Here is a 6,000-nt window from a genome sequence, read left to right as displayed (position 1 = left end):
CTTGATTCCTTTACTGACTAAAAATCTCAGCCTATCTCAGTCTTGAATATATTTAAGGACTTAACCTCTAAAGTCTGCTGTGGTAAAGAATTCCACAAATTCACTATCCACTGGGAGAAGAAATTCTCTAGTTCTGAGTTAACTATGTATCTCCTGACTCTGATTATGCCCCCTGGTCCCAGACTTTCTCACAGGAGGAAACAACCCTTCTGGATCTTATGAGATAAATGTCCAGTTAATCTGTTTTCAGCCTGCTGGTGAGAAATGTTGGCAAGGAGACCAGGATGGTACCGTCTTATTCTTTTATCTTACTTTGCTGTCAGTACATTATCTGTGATAATCAAACTTTTTCTCCACACTGCCCTTCGCCATCCACCTGACATATTATTTAGAGTTGCAATTGCATTCAAGCTATGTTTCCTGTTGTCCACTGTAGTTCTGTGAAATGACCAGGTGGAAGAACATTATCTCCATACACGCAATAATCTTTGTTGCCTGGTTTGGTTTCTGCTGGGGTGGCCCAGTAAAATAGGAACAATCTTCATTTAGCAGACACTTTATTTGCATTTTTAAAATTCTCTCATGGGACATGGGTGTTGCTGGCTGACTAACAATAGACAATAGACAATACGTGCAGGAGTCGGCCATTCTGCCCTTCAAGCCTGCACCACCATTCAATATGATCATGGCTGATCATCCTTAATCAGTATTCTGTTCCTGCCTTATCTCCATAACCCTTGATTCCACTATCCTTGAGAGCTCTATCCAACACTTTCTTAAACGAATCCAGAGACTGGGCATCCAATGCCCTCTGGGGCAGAACTTTCAACACAGCCACCACTCTCTGGGTGAAGAAGTTTTCCTCATCTCTGTCCTAAATGGTCTACCTCGTATTTTTAAGCTGTGTCCTCTGGTTCGGCACACACCCATCAGCGGAAACATGTTTCCTGCTTCGAGAGTGTCCAATCCTTTAATAATCTTATATATATGTCTCAATCAGATCCCCTCTCAGTCTTCTAAACTCAAGGGTATACAAGCCCAGTCGCTCCAGTCTTTCAGCGTAAGGTAGTCCCACCATTCCGAGAATTGACCTCGTGAACCTACGCTGCACTCCCTCAATAGCCAGAATGTCTTTCCTCAAATTTGGAGACCAGAACTGCTCACAATACTCCAAGTGTGGTCTCACCAGGGCCCTGTACAGCTGCAGAAGAACCTCTTTGTTTCTATACTCAATCCCTCTTGTTATGAAGGCCAGCATGCTATTAGCCTTCTTCACTACCTGCTGTACCTGCATGCTTACCTTCATTGACTGGTGTACAAGAACACCCAGATCTCTTTGTACTGCCCCTTTACCTAAATTGATTCCATTTAGGTAGTATTCTGCCTGCCTGTTCTTGCCACCAAAGTGGATAACCATACATTTATCCACATTAAACTGCATCTGTCATGCATCTGACCACTCACCTAACCTGTCCAGGTCACCCTGTAATCTCCTAACATCCTCCTTGCCACCCAGCTTAGTATCATCAGCAAATTTGCTAATATTATTATTAATGCCATCTTCTTTATCATTAATATATATTGTAAAAAGCTGCGGTCCCAGCACTGATCCCTGCGGTACCCCACTGGTCACTGCCTGCCATTCCGAAATGGAGCCGTTTATCACTACTCTTTGTTTCCTGTCAGCCAACTAACTTTCAATCCAAGTTAGTACTTTGCCTCCAATACCATGTGCCCTAATTTTGCTCACTAACCTCCTATGTGGGACTTTATCAAAAGCTTTCTGAAAGTCCAGGTACACTACATCTACTGGATCCCCCTCGTCCACCTTCAGAGTTACATCCTCAAAAAATTCCAGAAGATTAGTCAAGCATGATTCCCCTTCATAAATCCATGCTGACTCTGACCTATCCTGTTACTACTATCCAGATATGTCATCATTTCATCCTTTATAATAGACTCCAGCATCTTTCCCACCACTGAGGTCAGACTAACTGGTCTATAATTTCCTGCTTTCTCTCTCCCACCTTTCTTAAAAAATGATGCAACTTTAGCCACCCTCCAATCCACAGGAACTGATCCCGAATCTATCGAACTCTGGAAAATAATCACCAACGCATCCACGATTTCTCGAGCCACCTCCTTCAGTACCCTGGGATGTAGACCATCAGCCCCCGGGGACTTATCAACCTTCAGACCTAACAGTTTCTCCAACATCAATTCCTGGCAAATATAAATTCCCTTCAGTTCAGGTCCTTCAGCCACTGTTACCTCAGGGAGATTGCTTGTGTCTTCCCCAGTGAACACAGATCTGAAGTACCAATTCAATTCTTCTGCCATTTCTTTGTTCCCCATAATATATTCCCCTGTTTCTGTCTTCAAGGGCCAATTTTAGTCTTAAACATTTATTGCCTATCCCAATTGCCCTTGAGAAGATGGTGGTGAGCTGTCTCCTTGAACTGCTGTAGTCCATGTATAGTAGGTAGATGTATAATGCCATTATGGAAGGGCATCCAGGATTTTGACCTAGTGACAGTAAAGGAAGAGTGACATACTTTTAAGGCAGGATGGCGAGTGACTTGGAAAGGTACCAGCAGGTAGTGGTGTTCCATGTGTCTACTGCCCTTGTCCTTCTAGATGGAAATGGGCATGAGATTAGAAGCCACAGTCTAAGGATCTTTGGTGAATTCCCACTGTGCATCTTGTAGACAATACACACTGCTACTACTGGGCATCAGTGGGGGAGGAATAACTGCTTGTGGATATGGTACCAGTCAGGTCAGCTGTTTTGACCTGGATGGTGTCAAGCTTCTTGAGTGCTGTTGGAGCTGCACCCATCCAGGAAAATGGGGAGTATTCCATCACATTCTTGATTTATTCCTTGTAACAACAAATTAGACAAAGGAGAGCCAATGGACATGATTTATTTAGATTTCCAGAAGGCCATTGACAAGGTGTCTCACAGGACGCTGCTAAATAAGATAGTAGCCCATTGTGTGAGGGGCAAGAGACTGTCATGGATAGTGGATTGACTGGCTGTCAGAAGGTACAGGATGGGGACCACTGGAGGAGGCTGCGATGGATCATCCATTCAGCACTTTCGCCTGAAGATTGTTATGAATGCTCAGCCTTAATTTAGTACTTTGGTAACTTGGAAGTGGTAAAGCACAGAATAGGCTCTTATGATCTAGAATGAGTTGCTTGAAGGGAGAGTAGACACAGACTCAGTGGTGGCTTTCAACAGGGAATTGGATTGTGCAGAACAATGAAGAAATGGCAGGGCGTGGAAATAAGGGTCAACTCTTTGAATGAGCTCGCAGTGGCATCGTGAGCTGAATGATATTCTTCAGCGTTGTATCAACATATAATTCTATCAGTTGAGAGAACTTGTATTGGTAGGGCAATTTTTTGCATTTTGAGGATGCATCAAAGTGCTTCCCAGTTGGTTGATTCTGCCTGGAATGCAGTTATTGTTGTTAGTGAAGCAAAAAGAGCAGATCATTTGCTTCTCAGACGTATTAGCAAACAGCATCGAAGTAAGATATGCCTTGGTGATACCAAGCATAACCTTAAAAGCAGCTGATAGTGCTTTTCTGCACTCATGTTATTTATGGCATAATTTCTAACACATACTTTATTGCTGGATTTCAGTGCTGGAACATTGCATTTCTCTTCTCAAAATAAAGAGCTTAAAAAGCTCCTTATGATTTTTTCTGCTCTTTCTATTCCTTGCCATCTCTGCATAATTGGTCTCTCCTTCCTGGGAATGTCTGCAATGATTATAATTCCCTGCGGAGGTGATACTTCAAGAAGAAAGGAAGGCAGACAGCTACAAGTTCAAATCTCACTGGGGTGACTGAAAAAAAAAGGAATTAATTAATTAAATAAATGCACCAAAACTAATAATGGTGGTCATGTAACTATTAGACTTTTGTAAAAGTCATCTACTTCATATGATCCTTGAGAGAAGGAAATCTGCTGTCCTTATCCAGTCATGTTTATATCTGCAGCTGACCTACAACACTGTGACTGAATCTTAATTGCCATCTGAAATGGTAATGCAAACCAGTCAGATAAATAATAAATGTGAACCATGAACCATATGAATGAGAAGCAAAATGAATTGAGAGTGAAATGATGAATTACATGTATCTGTATTCATATATGAGGAAATTGAAATATTTAAAAGTATTTCACACTACAAACTGATTTGTTTTAATCTAGTGGTTATTACTATGTGTTATAAGCATGTAAAAGGATGAATTAGGAGCAGGAGTAGGCCATTTGTTCCCTGGAGTCTGGTCTGCCATTCAATATGATCATAGCTGATCTGGTTTCTCCACATTCTCGTTTACCTCTGATTTCCTTTTTACTCCCTTACTTAACAAGAATCTATCAGGTAGTGCGGTGACTTAGCGGTTAGCGCTGCTGCGTCACAGTGACCCGCGTTTGACCCTCGGGTAACTCTCTGTGTGGATTTCCTCTGGGTGCTCTAGTTTCCTTCCACAGTCCAAAGATGTAAAGATTAGGTGGATTGGCCATGGTAAATCACCCAGTGTCCAGGGATGCACAGGCTAGGTGGATTAGCCATGCAAAACAAACGGTTACAGGGATAGGGTGGGGGAATGGGTAAGCTGGGATCCTCCTTATAGGGGTCAGTATGAACCCGATGGGCCAAATAACCACCTTCCTTGCTGCGGGGATTCTACAACCTCTGCTTTATTAAAAAACACTGCTCCCTCTGTTTTCAAAGAAAGAGTTCCAAGGACTTATGACGCTCTGTGAAAAAATAAGTTCTCATTATCACTGTCTTAAATGGGCAACCCCTTATTTTGAAACAGCAACCCCTTGTTTAGGACTTTCCCACAGGCGTCACCATCTTCTCTGGCACCTTGTTAAGAGCCTTCAGAATCTTATACATTTCAATCAAGTCACCTTTTTACATTTCTACACTCCAATGGATACAAGGCTAGCCTGTTCAATTCCAGCCCATAAAACAACCCATCATAGAGTCATAGAAACGTACAACATGGAAACAGATCCTTCGGCCTAACACGTCCATACCGACCAGATATCCCAATCCAATCTAGTCCCACCTGCCAGCACCCGGCCCATATCCCTCCAAACCCTTCCTATTCATAACCCATCCAAATGCCGCTTAAATATTGTAATTGTACCAGCTTCCACCACTTCCTCTGGCAGCTCACCCTCTGTGTGAAAAGGTTGCCTCATAGGTCTCTTTTATACCTTTCCCCTCTCACCCTAAATCTAGTTCTGGACTCCCCAACCCCAGGGAAAAGACTTTGTCTATTTACCCTATCCATGCCCCTCATAATTTTGTAAACCTCTATAAGGTCACCCCTCAGCTTCCGATGCTCCAGGGAAAACAGCTCCAGCCTGTTCAGCCTCTCCCTAAAGCTCAACATCCTTGTAAATCTTTTCTAAACCCTTTCAAGTTTCACAACACCTTTCCGATAGGAAGGAGACCAGAATTGCACACAATATTCCAATAGTGGCCGAACCAATGTCCTGTACAGCCGCAACATGACTTTCCAATTCCTGTACTTAATACTCTGACCAATAAAAGAAAGCATACCAAACGTCTTCTTCACTATCCTATCTACCTGTGACTCCACTTTCAAGGAACTATGAATCTGCACTCCAAGGTCTCTTTGTTCAGCAACACTCCCTAGGACCTTACCATTAAGTGTGTAAGTCCTGCTAAGATTTGCTTTCCCAAAATGCAGCACCTCGCTTTTATCGGAATTAAACGCCATCTGCCATTTCTCAGTCCATTGGCCCATCTGATTAAGATCCTATTGTAACCTAAGGTATCCCTCTTTGCTGTCCACTACAGCTCTAATTTTGGTGTCATCTGCAAACTTACTAACTGTACCTCTTATGCTCGCATCCAAATCACTTATGTAAACGACAAAATGAAGAGGACCCAACACCGATTCTTTTGGCACTCCACTGATCACAGGCCTCCAATCTGAAAAG

The sequence above is a fragment of the Chiloscyllium plagiosum genome, unplaced genomic scaffold, assembly GCF_037043375.1.
Source record: "Chiloscyllium plagiosum isolate Xiang-an unplaced genomic scaffold, Cpla_swu_hap1 HiC_scaffold_13, whole genome shotgun sequence".
In the NCBI taxonomy this organism is placed as follows: Eukaryota; Metazoa; Chordata; class Chondrichthyes; order Orectolobiformes; family Hemiscylliidae; genus Chiloscyllium; species Chiloscyllium plagiosum.
Note: the sequence above shows the minus strand (reverse complement) of the source record.